The sequence below is a fragment of the Drosophila miranda genome, chromosome 4, assembly GCF_003369915.1.
Source record: "Drosophila miranda strain MSH22 chromosome 4, D.miranda_PacBio2.1, whole genome shotgun sequence".
Classification (NCBI taxonomy): domain Eukaryota; kingdom Metazoa; phylum Arthropoda; class Insecta; order Diptera; family Drosophilidae; genus Drosophila; species Drosophila miranda.
In genome coordinates this window covers 11,722,115-11,737,555 of record NC_046677.1, presented here as the reverse complement: position 1 = coordinate 11,737,555, position 15,441 = coordinate 11,722,115, and the positions used below count along the sequence as shown (strand labels likewise).

The following is a 15,441-nucleotide window of genomic DNA, read 5'->3' as shown; positions in this document are numbered from 1 at the left end:
AGATAAAATACCACACATGCTTTGTGTTTCTAAAGTGAAATGCAAATTTTGTATTTTCTTTATTAAACTGTCTTCGATCACTTGAAAAATGTGCGCGTATCTCAAAATGTTCTAAAACGAGGTATTTTTCAAGCAAAATTGCCAGGTTAGAGCTGTGATACGACCTAAACTCAACGTTTCGCCAATCTAACCTGGTAAAAAACTGAAAATGTGGGCTTAAATCGTTCATACATCTTGCCGAGGGCTCACTTCTTTTCAGTACAGGGATATAAAGCGATCATCGTCTGAAAATAATATATATATTAATATGTTAAAATTGGCAAAGCGTCACAAATCAATTCTTGTAAAAACTTTAAAATGTAATTAATCAATTGAGAATTCGTCGAATACTCATATCTTGATCGAAGATATGCAAAGGATACATGAGGATACATCACACATCTTGCTCTATGGCACTCAAGGGACTTATGAACTAGAAAATAACAAATCAACTGTTTGCCATTTAGCACGAATGTGCGTTTGGCCGGGGAAACACTTTCATTTTCAATATCACCACTCTTTCTGTATATATTCTTCTTCAAATATAGGTATTTTTCAATCGACCTGGTAACAAACTTAAAACGGGGTCTTCTCAATTGGGAATTCGTCGAGTACTCACATTTGATCTAGAAACACAAGATATGTATGAGATAAAATACCACACATGCTTTGTGTTTCTAAAGTGAAATGCAAATTTTGTATTTTCTTTATTAAACTGTCTTCGATCACTTGAAAAATGTGCGCGTATCTCAAAATGTTCTAAAACGAGGTATTTTTCAAGCAAAATTGCCAGGTTAGAGCTGTGATACGACCTAAACTCAACGTTTCGCAAATCTAACCTGGTAAAAAACTGAAAATGTGGGCTTAAATCGTTCATACATCTTGCCGAGGGCTCACTTCTTTTCAGTACAGGGATATAAAGCGATCATCGTCTGAAAATAATATATATATTAATATGTTAAAATTGGCAAAGCGTCACAAATCAATTCTTGTAAAAACTTTAAAATGTAATTAATCAATTGAGAATTCGTCGAATACTCATATCTTGATCGAAGATATGCAAAGGATACATGAGGATACATCACACATCTTGCTCTATGGCACTCAAGGGACTTATGAACTAGAAAATAACAAATCAACTGTTTGCCATTTAGCACGAATGTGCGTTTGGCCGGGGAAACACTTTCATTTTCAATATCACCACTCTTTCTGTATATATTCTTCTTCAAATATAGGTATTTTTCAATCGACCTGGTAACAAACTTAAAACGGGGTCTTCTCAATTGGGAATTCGTCGAGTACTCACATTTGATCTAGAAACACAAGATATGTATGAGATAAAATACCACACATGCTTTGTGTTTCTAAAGTGAAATGCAAATTTTGTATTTTCTTTATTAAACTGTCTTCGATCACTTGAAAAATGTGCGCGTATCTCAAAATGTTCTAAAACGAGGTATTTTTCAAGCAAAATTGCCAGGTTAGAGCTGTGATACGACCTAAACTTAACGTTTCGCAAATCTAACCTGGTAAAAAACTGAAAATGTGGGCTTAAATCGTTCATACATCTTGCCGAGGGCTCACTTCTTTTCAGTACAGGGATATAAAGCGATCATCGTCTGAAAATAATATATATATTAATATGTTAAAATTGGCAAAGCGTCACAAATCAATTCTTGTAAAAACTTTAAAATGGAATTAATCAATTGAGAATTCGTCGAATACTCATATCTTGATCGAAGATATGCAAAGGATACATGAGGATACATCACACATCTTGCTCTATGGCACTCAAGGGACTTATGAACTAGAAAATAACATAAATCAACTGTGTGCCATTTAGCACGAATGTGCGTTTGGCCGGGGAAACACTTTCATTTTCAATATCACCACTCTTTTTGTATATATTCTTCTTCAAATATAGGTATTTTTCAATCGACCTGGTAACAAACTTAAAACGGGGTCTTCTCAATTGGGAATTCGTCGAGTACTTACATTTGACCTAGAAACACAAGATATGTATGAGATAAAATACCACACATGCTTTGTATTTCTAAAGTGAAATGCAAATTTTGTATTTTCTTTATTAAACTGTCTTCGATCACTTGAAAATTGTGCGCGTATCTCAAAATGTTCTAAAAGGAGGTTATTTTTCAAGCAAAATTGCCAGGTTAGAGCTGTGATACGACCTAAACTCAACGTTTCGCAAATCTAACCTGGTAAAAAACTGAAAATGTGGGCTTAAATCGTTCATACATCTTGCCGAGGGCTCACTTCTTTTCAGTACAGGGATATAAAGCGATCATCGTCTGAAAATAATATATATATTAATATGTTAAAATTGGCAAAGCGTCACAAATCAATTCTTGTAAAAACATTAAAATGGAATTAATCAATTGAGAATTCGTCGAATACTCATATCTTGATCTAAGCCATGCAAAGGATACATGAGGATAAAGCACACATCTTGCTGTATGGCACACAAGAGATTTATGAATTAGAAAATAACATAAATCAACTGTTGGCCAAATAGCACGAATGTGCATTTCATTTTCAAGATCACCACTCATTTTGTATATATTCTTCTTCAAATATAGGTATTTTTCAATCGACCTGGTAACAAACTTAAAACTGGGACTTCTCAATTGGGAATTCGTCGAGTACTCACATTTGATCTAGAAACACAAGATATGTATGAGATAAAATACCACACATGCTTTGTGTTTCTAAAGTGAAATGCAAATTTTGTATTTTCTTTATTAAACTGTCTTCGATCACTTGAAAAATGTGCGCGTATCTCAAAATGTTCTAAAACGAGGTATTTTTCAAGCAAAATTGCCAGGTTAGAGCTGTGATACGACCTAAACTCAACGTTTCGCCAATCTAACCTGGTAAAAAACTGAAAATGTGGGCTTAAATCGTTCATACATCTTGCCGAGGGCTCACTTCTTTTCAGTACAGGGATATAAAGCGATCATCGTCTGAAAATAATATATATATTAATATGTTAAAATTGGCAAAGCGTCACTAATCAATTCTTGTAAAAACTTTAAAATGGAATTAATCAATTGAGAATTCGTCGAATACTCATATCTTGATCGAAGATATGCAAAGGATACATGAGGATACATCACACATCTTGCTCTATGGCACTCAAGGGACTTATGAACTAGAAAATAACATAAATCAACTGTGTGCCATTTAGCACGAATGTGCGTTTGGCCGGGGAAACACTTTCATTTTCAATATCACCACTCTTTTTGTATATATTCTTCTTCAAATATAGGTATTTTTCAATCGACCTGGTAACAAACTTAAAACGGGGTCTTCTCAATTGGGAATTCGTCGAGTACTCACATTTGATCTAGAAACACAAGATATGTATGAGATAAAATACCACACATGCTTTGTGTTTCTAAAGTGAAATGCAAATTTTGTATTTTCTTTATTAAACTGTCTTCGATCACTTGAAAATTGTGCGCGTATCTCAAAATGTTCTAAAAGGAGGTATTTTTCAAGCAAAATTGCCAAGTTAGAGCTGTGATACGACCTAAACTCAACGTTTCGCAAATCTAACCTGGTAAAAAACTGAAAATGTGGGCCTTAAATCGTTCATACATTTTGCCGAGGGCTCACTTCTTTTCAGTACAGGGATATAAAGCGATCATCGTCTGAAAATAATATATATATTAATATGTTAAAATTGGCAAAGCGTCACAAATCCATTCTTGTAACAAACTTTAAGCTGGAATTACTCAATTGAGAATTCGTCGATTACTCATATCTTGATCTAAGCCATGCAACGGATACGTGAGGATAAAGCACACATCTTGCTGTATGGCACACAAGAGATTTATGAATTAGAAAATAACATAAATCAACTGTTGGCCAAATAGCACGAATGTGCATTTCATTTTCAAGATCACCACTCATTTTGTATATATTCTTCTTCAAATATAGGTATTTTTCAATCGACCTGGTAACAAACTTAAAACTGGGACTTCTCAATTGGGAATTCGTCGAGTACTCACATTTGATCTAGAAACACAAGATATGTATGAGATAAAATACCACACATGCTTTGTGTTTCTAAAGTGAAATGCAAATTTTGTATTTTCTTTATTAAACTGTCTTCGATCACTTGAAAAATGTGCGCGTATCTCAAAATGTTCTAAAACGAGGTATTTTTCAAGCAAAATTGCCAGGTTAGAGCTGTGATACGACCTAAACTCAACGTTTCGCCAATCTAACCTGGTAAAAAACTGAAAATGTGGGCTTAAATCGTTCATACATCTTGCCGAGGGCTCACTTCTTTTCAGTACAGGGATATAAAGCGATCATCGTCTGAAAATAATATATATATTAATATGTTAAAATTGGCAAAGCGTCACAAATCAATTCTTGTAAAAACTTTAAAATGTAATTAATCAATTGAGAATTCGTCGAATACTCATATCTTGATCGAAGATATGCAAAGGATACATGAGGATACATCACACATCTTGCTCTATGGCACTCAAGGGACTTATGAACTAGAAAATAACATAAATCAACTGTGTGCCATTTAGCACGAATGTGCGTTTGGCCGGGGAAACACTTTCATTTTCAATATCACCACTCTTTTTGTATATATTCTTCTTCAAATATAGGTATTTTTCAATCGACCTGGTAACAAACTTAAAACGGGGTCTTCTCAATTGGGAATTCGTCGAGTACTCACATTTGACCTAGAAACACAAGATATGTATGAGATAAAATACCACACATGCTTTGTATTTCTAAAGTGAAATGCAAATTTTGTATTTTCTTTATTAAACTGTCTTCGATCACTTGAAAAATGTGCGCGTATCTCAAAATGTTCTAAAACGAGGTATTTTTCAAGCAAAATTGCCAGGTTAGAGCTGTGATACGACCTAAACTCAACGTTTCGCAAATCTAACCTGGTAAAAAACTGAAAATGTGGGCTTAAATCGTTCATACATCTTGCCGAGGGCTCACTTCTTTTCAGTACAGGGATATAAAGCGATCATCGTCTGAAAATAATATATATATTAATATGTTAAAATTGGCAAAGCGTCACAAATCAATTCTTGTAAAAACATTAAAATGGAATTAATCAATTGAGAATTCGTCGAATACTCATATCTTGATCGAAGATATGCAAAGGATACATGAGGATACATCACACATCTTGCTCTATGGCACTCAAGGGACTTATGAACTAGAAAATAACATAAATCAACTGTGTGCCATTTAGCACGAATGTGCGTTTGGCCGGGGAAACACTTTCATTTTCAATATCACCACTCTTTTTGTATATATTCTTCTTCAAATATAAGTATTTTTCAATCGACCTGGTAACAAACTTAAAACGGGGTCTTCTCAATTGGGAATTCGTCGAGTACTCACATTTGATCTAGAAACACAAGATATGTATGAGATAAAATACCACACATGCTTTGTGTTTCTAAAGTGAAATGCAAATTTTGTATTTTCTTTATTAAACTGTCTTCGATCACTTGAAAAATGTGCGCGTATCTCAAAATGTTCTAAAACGAGGTATTTTTCAAGCAAAATTGCCAGGTTAGAGCTGTGATACGACCTAAACTCAACGTTTCGCAAATCTAACCTGGTAAAAAACTGAAAATGTGGGCTTAAATCGTTCATACATCTTGCCGAGGGCTCACTTCTTTTCAGTACAGGGATATAAAGCGATCATCGTCTGAAAATAATATATATATTAATATGTTAAAATTGGCAAAGCGTCACAAATCAATTCTTGTAAAAACATTAAAATGGAATTAATCAATTGAGAATTCGTCGAATACTCATATCTTGATCGAAGATATGCAAAGGATACATGAGGATACATCACACATCTTGCTCTATGGCACTCAAGGGACTTATGAACTAGAAAATAACATAAATCAACTGTGTGCCATTTAGCACGAATGTGCGTTTGGCCGGGGAAACACTTTCATTTTCAATATCACCACTCTTTTTGTATATATTCTTCTTCAAATATAGGTAATTTTCAATCGACCTGGTAACAAACTTAAAACTGGGTCTTCTCAATTGGGAATTCGTCGAGTACTCACATTTGACCTAGAAACACAAGATATGTATGAGATAAAATACCACACATGCTTTGTATTTCTAAAGTGAAATGCAAATTTTGTATTTTCTTTATTAAACTGTCTTCGATCACTTGAAAATTGTGCGCGTATCTCAAAATGTTCTAAAAGGAGGTATTTTTCAAGCAAAATTGCCAGGTTAGAGCTGTGATACGACCTAAACTCTACGTTTCGCAAATCTAACCTGGTAAAAAACTGAAAATGTGGGCTTAAATCGTTCATACATCTTGCCGAGGGCTCACTTCTTTTCAGTACAGGGATATAAAGCGATCATCGTCTGAAAATAATATATATATTAATATGTTAAAATTGGCAAAGCGTCACAAATCAATTCTTGTAAAAACTTTAAAATGTAATTAATCAATTGAGAATTCGTCGAATACTCATATCTTGATCGAAGATATGCAAAGGATACATGAGGATACATCACACATTTTGCTCTATGGCACTCAAGGGACTTATGAACTAGAAAATAACATAAATCAACTGTGTGCCATTTAGCACGAATGTGCGTTTGGCCGGGGAAACACTTTCATTTTCAATATCACCACTCTTTTTGTATATATTCTTCTTCAAATATAGGTATTTTTCAATCGACCTGGTAACAAATTTAAAACGGGGTCTTCTCAATTGGGAATTCGTCGAGTACTCACATTTGACCTAGAAACACAAGATATGTATGAGATAAAATACCACACATGCTTTGTATTTCTAAAGTGAAATGCAAATTTTGTATTTTCTTTATTAAACTGTCTTCGATCACTTGAAAATTGTGCGCGTATCTCAAAATGTTCTAAAACGAGGTATTTTTTAAGCAAAATTGCCAGGTTAGAGCTGTGATACGACCTAAACTCAACGTTTCGCAAATCTAACCTGGTAAAAAACTGAAAATGTGGGCTTAAATCGTTCATACATCTTGCCGAGGGCTCACTTCTTTTCAGTACAGGGATATAAAGCGATCATCGTCTGAAAATAATATATATATTAATATGTTAAAATTGGCAAAGCGTCACAAATCAATTCTTGTAAAAACTTTAAAATGGAATTAATCAATTGAGAATTCGTCGAATACTCATATCTTGATCTAAGCCATGCAAAGGATACATGAGGATAAAGCACACATCTTGCTGTATGGCACACAAGAGATTTATGAATTAGAAAATAACATAAATCAACTGTTGGCCAAATAGCACGAATGTGCATTTCATTTTCAAGATCACCACTCATTTTGTATATATTCTTCTTCAAATATAGGTATTTTTCAATCGACCTGGTAACAAACTTAAAACTGGGACTTCTCAATTGGGAATTCGTCGAGTACTCACATTTGATCTAGAAACACAAGATATGTATGAGATAAAATACCACACATGCTTTGTGTTTCTAAAGTGAAATGCAAATTTTGTATTTTCTTTATTAAACTGTCTTCGATCACTTGAAAAATGTGCGCGTATCTCAAAATGTTCTAAAACGAGGTATTTTTCAAGCAAAATTGCCAGGTTAGAGCTGTGATACGACCTAAACTCAACGTTTCGCCAATCTAACCTGGTAAAAAACTGAAAATGTGGGCTTAAATCGTTCATACATCTTGCCGAGGGCTCACTTCTTTTCAGTACAGGGATATAAAGCGATCATCGTCTGAAAATAATATATATATTAATATGTTAAAATTGGCAAAGCGTCACTAATCAATTCTTGTAAAAACTTTAAAATGGAATTAATCAATTGAGAATTCGTCGAATACTCATATCTTGATCGAAGATATGCAAAGGATACATGAGGATACATCACACATCTTGCTCTATGGCACTCAAGGGACTTATGAACTAGAAAATAACATAAATCAACTGTGTGCCATTTAGCACGAATGTGCGTTTGGTCGGGGAAACACTTTCATTTTCAATATCACCATTCTTTTTGTATATATTCTTCTTCAAATATAGGTATTTTTCAATCGACCTGGTAACAAATTTAAAACGGGGTCTTCTCAATTGGGAATTCGTCGAGTACTCACATTTGACCTAGAAACACAAGATATGTATGAGATAAAATACCACACATGCTTTGTATTTCTAAAGTGAAATGCAAATTTTGTATTTTCTTTATTAAACTGTCTTCGATCACTTGAAAATTGTGCGCGTATCTCAAAATGTTCTAAAACGAGGTATTTTTTAAGCAAAATTGCCAGGTTAGAGCTGTGATACGACCTAAACTCAACGTTTCGCAAATCTAACCTGGTAAAAAACTGAAAATGTGGGCTTAAATCGTTCATACATCTTGCCGAGGGCTCACTTCTTTTCAGTACAGGGATATAAAGCGATCATCGTCTGAAAATAATATATATATTAATATGTTAAAATTGGCAAAGCGTCACAAATCAATTCTTGTAAAAACATTAAAATGGAATTAATCAATTGAGAATTCGTCGAATACTCATATCTTGATCGAAGATATGCAAAGGATACATGAGGATACATCACACATCTTGCTCTATGGCACTCAAGGGACTTATGAACTAGAAAATAACATAAATCAACTGTGTGCCATTTAGCACGAATGTGCGTTTGGCCGGGGAAACACTTTCATTTTCAATATCACCACTCTTTTTGTATATATTCTTCTTCAAATATAGGTATTTTTCTATCGACCTGGTAACAAACTTAAAACGGGGTCTTCTCAATTGGGAATTCGTCGAGTACTCACATTTGACCTAGAAACACAAGATATGTATGAGATAAAATACCACACATGCTTTGTGTTTCTAAAGTGAAATGCAAATTTTGTATTTTCTTTATTAAACTGTCTTCGATCACTTGAAAATTGTGCGCGTATCTCAAAATGTTCTAAAAGGAGGTATTTTTCAAGCAAAATTGCCAGGTTAGAGCTGTGATACGACCTAAACTCAACGTTTCGCAAATCTAACCTGGTAAAAAACTGAAAATGTGGGCCTTAAATCGTTCAAACATTTTGCCGAGGGCTCACTTCTTTTCAGTACAGGGATATAAAGCGATCATCGTCTGAAAATAATATATATATTAATATGTTAAAATTGGCAAAGCGTCACAAATCCATTCTTGTAACAAACTTTAAGCTGGAATTACTCAATTGAGAATTCGTCGATTACTCATATCTTGATCTAAGCCATGCAAAGGATACGTGAGGATAAAGCACACATCTTGCTGTATGGCACACAAGAGATTTATGAATTAGAAAATAACATAAATCAACTGTTGGCCAAATAGCACGAATGTGCATTTCATTTTCAAGATCACCACTCATTTTGTATATATTCTTCTTCAAATATAGGTATTTTTCAATCGACCTGGTAACAAACTTAAAACTGGGACTTCTCAATTGGGAATTCGTCGAGTACTCACATTTGATCTAGAAACACAAGATATGTATGAGATAAAATACCACACATGCTTTGTGTTTCTAAAGTGAAATGCAAATTTTGTATTTTCTTTATTAAACTGTCTTCGATCACTTGAAAAATGTGCGCGTATCTCAAAATGTTCTAAAACGAGGTATTTTTCAAGCAAAATTGCCAGGTTAGAGCTGTGATACGACCTAAACTCAACGTTTCGCAAATCTAACCTGGTAAAAAACTGAAAATGTGGGCTTAAATCGTTCATACATCTTGCCGAGGGCTCACTTCTTTTCAGTACAGGGATATAAAGCGATCATCGTCTGAAAATAATATATATATTAATATGTTAAAATTGGCAAAGCGTCACAAATCAATTCTTGTAAAAACTTTAAAATGTAATTAATCAATTGAGAATTCGTCGAATACTCATATCTTGATCGAAGATATGCAAAGGATACATGAGGATACATCACACATCTTGCTCTATGGCACTCAAGGGACTTATGAACTAGAAAATAACATAAATCAACTGTGTGCCATTTAGCACGAATGTGCGTTTGGCCGGGGAAACACTTTCATTTTCAATATCACCACTCTTTTTGTATATATTCTTCTTCAAATATAGGTATTTTTCAATCGACCTGGTAACAAACTTAAAACGGGGTCTTCTCAATTGGGAATTCGTCGAGTACTCACATTTGACCTAGAAACACAAGATATGTATGAGATAAAATACCACACATGCTTTGTATTTCTAAAGTGAAATGCAAATTTTGTATTTTCTTTATTAAACTGTCTTCGATCACTTGAAAAATGTGCGCGTATCTCAAAATGTTCTAAAACGAGGTATTTTTCAAGCAAAATTGCCAGGTTAGAGCTGTGATACGACCTAAACTCAACGTTTCGCAAATCTAACCTGGTAAAAAACTGAAAATGTGGGCTTAAATCGTTCATACATCTTGCCGAGGGCTCACTTCTTTTCAGTACAGGGATATAAAGCGATCATCGTCTGAAAATAATATATATATTAATATGTTAAAATTGGCAAAGCGTCACAAATCAATTCTTGTAAAAACATTAAAATGGAATTAATCAATTGAGAATTCGTCGAATACTCATATCTTGATCGAAGATATGCAAAGGATACATGAGGATACATCACACATCTTGCTCTATGGCACTCAAGGGACTTATGAACTAGAAAATAACATAAATCAACTGTGTGCCATTTAGCACGAATGTGCGTTTGGCCGGGGAAACACTTTCATTTTCAATATCACCACTCTTTTTGTATATATTCTTCTTCAAATATAAGTATTTTTCAATCGACCTGGTAACAAACTTAAAACGGGGTCTTCTCAATTGGGAATTCGTCGAGTACTCACATTTGATCTAGAAACACAAGATATGTATGAGATAAAATACCACACATGCTTTGTGTTTCTAAAGTGAAATGCAAATTTTGTATTTTCTTTATTAAACTGTCTTCGATCACTTGAAAAATGTGCGCGTATCTCAAAATGTTCTAAAACGAGGTATTTTTCAAGCAAAATTGCCAGGTTAGAGCTGTGATACGACCTAAACTCAACGTTTCGCAAATCTAACCTGGTAAAAAACTGAAAATGTGGGCTTAAATCGTTCATACATCTTGCCGAGGGCTCACTTCTTTTCAGTACAGGGATATAAAGCGATCATCGTCTGAAAATAATATATATATTAATATGTTAAAATTGGCAAAGCGTCACAAATCAATTCTTGTAAAAACATTAAAATGGAATTAATCAATTGAGAATTCGTCGAATACTCATATCTTGATCGAAGATATGCAAAGGATACATGAGGATACATCACACATCTTGCTCTATGGCACTCAAGGGACTTATGAACTAGAAAATAACATAAATCAACTGTGTGCCATTTAGCACGAATGTGCGTTTGGCCGGGGAAACACTTTCATTTTCAATATCACCACTCTTTTTGTATATATTCTTCTTCAAATATAGGTAATTTTCAATCGACCTGGTAACAAACTTAAAACTGGGTCTTCTCAATTGGGAATTCGTCGAGTACTCACATTTGACCTAGAAACACAAGATATGTATGAGATAAAATACCACACATGCTTTGTATTTCTAAAGTGAAATGCAAATTTTGTATTTTCTTTATTAAACTGTCTTCGATCACTTGAAAATTGTGCGCGTATCTCAAAATGTTCTAAAAGGAGGTATTTTTCAAGCAAAATTGCCAGGTTAGAGCTGTGATACGACCTAAACTCTACGTTTCGCAAATCTAATCTGGTAAAAAACTGAAAATGTGGGCTTAAATCGTTCATACATCTTGCCGAGGGCTCACTTCTTTTCAGTACAGGGATATAAAGCGATCATCGTCTGAAAATAATATATATATTAATATGTTAAAATTGGCAAAGCGTCACAAATCAATTCTTGTAAAAACTTTAAAATGTAATTAATCAATTGAGAATTCGTCGAATACTCATATCTTGATCGAAGATATGCAAAGGATACATGAGGATACATCACACATCTTGCTCTATGGCACTCAAGGGACTTATGAACTAGAAAATAACATAAATCAACTGTGTGCCATTTAGCACGAATGTGCGTTTGGCCGGGGAAACACTTTCATTTTCAATATCACCACTCTTTTTGTATATATTCTTCTTCAAATATAGGTATTTTTCAATCGACCTGGTAACAAACTTAAAACGGGGTCTTCTCAATTGGGAATTCGTCGAGTACTCACATTTGACCTAGAAACACAAGATATGTATGAGATAAAATACCACACATGCTTTGTATTTCTAAAGTGAAATGCAAATTTTGTATTTTCTTTATTAAACTGTCTTCGATCACTTGAAAATTGTGCGCGTATCTCAAAATGTTCTAAAAGGAGGTATTTTTCAAGCAAAATTGCCAGGTTAGAGCTGTGATACGACCTAAACTCAACGTTTCGCAAATCTAACCTGGTAAAAAACTGAAAATGTGGGCCTTAAATCGTTCATACATTTTGCCGAGGGCTCACTTCTTTTCAGTACAGGGATATAAAGCGATCATCGTCTGAAAATAATATATATATTAATATGTTAAAATTGGCAAAGCGTCACAAATCCATTCTTGTAACAAACTTTAAGCTGGAATTACTCAATTGAGAATTCGTCGATTACTCATATCTTGATCTAAGCCATGCAAAGGATACGTGAGGATAAAGCACACATCTTGCTGTATGGCACACAAGAGATTTATGAATTAGAAAATAACATAAATCAACTGTTGGCCAAATAGCACGAATGTGCATTTCATTTTCAAGATCACCACTCATTTTGTATATATTCTTCTTCAAATATAGGTATTTTTCAATCGACCTGGTAACAAACTTAAAACTGGGACTTCTCAATTGGGAATTCGTCGAGTACTCACATTTGATCTAGAAACACAAGATATGTATGAGATAAAATACCACACATGCTTTGTGTTTCTAAAGTGAAATGCAAATTTTGTATTTTCTTTATTAAACTGTCTTCGATCACTTGAAAAATGTGCGCGTATCTCAAAATGTTCTAAAACGAGGTATTTTTCAAGCAAAATTGCCAGGTTAGAGCTGTGATACGACCTAAACTCAACGTTTCGCAAATCTAACCTGGTAAAAAACTGAAAATGTGGGCTTAAATCGTTCATACATCTTGCCGAGGGCTCACTTCTTTTCAGTACAGGGATATAAAGCGATCATCGTCTGAAAATAATATATATATTAATATGTTAAAATTGGCAAAGCGTCACAAATCAATTCTTGTAAAAACATTAAAATGGAATTAATCAATTGAGAATTCGTCGAATACTCATATCTTGATCGAAGATATGCAAAGGATACATGAGGATACATCACACATCTTGCTCTATGGCACTCAAGGGACTTATGAACTAGAAAATAACATAAATCAACTGTGTGCCATTTAGCACGAATGTGCGTTTGGCCGGGGAAACACTTTCATTTTCAATATCACCACTCTTTTTGTATATATTCTTCTTCAAATATAGGTAATTTTCAATCGACCTGGTAACAAACTTAAAACTGGGTCTTCTCAATTGGGAATTCGTCGAGTACTCACATTTGACCTAGAAACACAAGATATGTATGAGATAAAATACCACACATGCTTTGTATTTCTAAAGTGAAATGCAAATTTTGTATTTTCTTTATTAAACTGTCTTCGATCACTTGAAAATTGTGCGCGTATCTCAAAATGTTCTAAAAGGAGGTATTTTTCAAGCAAAATTGCCAGGTTAGAGCTGTGATACGACCTAAACTCTACGTTTCGCAAATCTAATCTGGTAAAAAACTGAAAATGTGGGCTTAAATCGTTCATACATCTTGCCGAGGGCTCACTTCTTTTCAGTACAGGGATATAAAGCGATCATCGTCTGAAAATAATATATATATTAATATGTTAAAATTGGCAAAGCGTCACAAATCAATTCTTGTAAAAACTTTAAAATGTAATTAATCAATTGAGAATTCGTCGAATACTCATATCTTGATCGAAGATATGCAAAGGATACATGAGGATACATCACACATCTTGCTCTATGGCACTCAAGGGACTTATGAACTAGAAAATAACATAAATCAACTGTGTGCCATTTAGCACGAATGTGCGTTTGGCCGGGGAAACACTTTCATTTTCAATATCACCACTCTTTTTGTATATATTCTTCTTCAAATATAGGTAATTTTCAATCGACCTGGTAACAAACTTAAAACTGGGTCTTCTCAATTGGGAATTCGTCGAGTACTCACATTTGACCTAGAAACACAAGATATGTATGAGATAAAATACCACACATGCTTTGTATTTCTAAAGTGAAATGCAAATTTTGTATTTTCTTTATTAAACTGTCTTCGATCACTTGAAAAATGTGCGCGTATCTCAAAATGTTCTAAAACGAGGTATTTTTCAAGCAAAATTGCCAGGTTAGAGCTGTGATACGACCTAAACTCAACGTTTCGCAAATCTAACCTGGTAAAAAACTGAAAATGTGGGCTTAAATCGTTCATACATCTTGCCGAGGGCTCACTTCTTTTCAGTACAGGGATATAAAGCGATCATCGTCTGAAAATAATATATATATTAATATGTTAAAATTGGCAAAGCGTCACAAATCAATTCTTGTAAAAACTTTAAAATGGAATTAATCAATTGAGAATTCGTCGAATACTCATATCTTGATCGAAGATATGCAAAGGATACATGAGGATAAAGCACACATCTTGCTGTATGGCACACAAGAGATTTATGAATTAGAAAATAACATAAATCAACTGTTGGCCAAATAGCACGAATGTGCATTTCATTTTCAAGATCACCACTCATTTTGTATATATTCTTCTTCAAATATAGGTAATTTTCAATCGACCTGGTAACAAACTTAAAACTGGGTCTTCTCAATTGGGAATTCGTCGAGTACTCACATTTGACCTAGAAACACAAGATATGTATGAGATAAAATACCACACATGCTTTGTATTTCTAAAGTGAAATGCAAATTTTGTATTTTCTTTATTAAACTGTCTTCGATCACTTGAAAAATGTGCGCGTATCTCAAAATGTTCTAAAACGAGGTATTTTTCAAGCAAAATTGCCAGGTTAGAGCTGTGATACGACCTAAACTCAACGTTTCGCAAATCTAACCTGGTAAAAAACTGAAAATGTGGGCTTAAATCGTTCATACATCTTGCCGAGGGCTCACTTCTTTTCAGTACAGGGATATAAAGCGATCATCGTCTGAAAATAATATATATATTAATATGTTAAAATTGGCAAAGCGTCACAAATCAATTCTTGTAAAAACTTTAAAATGTAATTAATCAATTGAGAATTCG

At 33.9% G+C, this 15,441-nt stretch overlaps 1 long non-coding RNA gene across 4 annotated transcripts; it reads right to left on the bottom strand.

Annotated features, from left to right (window-relative positions):
* Positions 1-1,558: 1,558 nt before the first annotated feature.
* LOC117188959 lies at positions 1,559-14,943 on the bottom strand. Of its 4 annotated transcripts, none has more exons than XR_004473019.1 (5): positions 8,408-14,943; positions 7,047-8,327; positions 6,358-6,966; positions 2,256-6,277; positions 1,559-2,174 (listed from the first exon to the last, which is right to left on the bottom strand). It is a non-coding gene; the product is annotated as an uncharacterized LOC117188959 (long non-coding RNA). The 4 variants fall into 4 exon arrangements; XR_004473021.1 differs by lacking the exon at positions 1,559-2,174 and having other exon boundaries at positions 2,193-6,277; positions 8,408-8,500; positions 9,259-14,943; XR_004473020.1 differs by lacking the exon at positions 1,559-2,174 and having other exon boundaries at positions 2,193-6,277; positions 8,408-11,930; positions 12,689-14,943.
* Between the last annotated feature and the right edge of the window lie 498 nt (positions 14,944-15,441).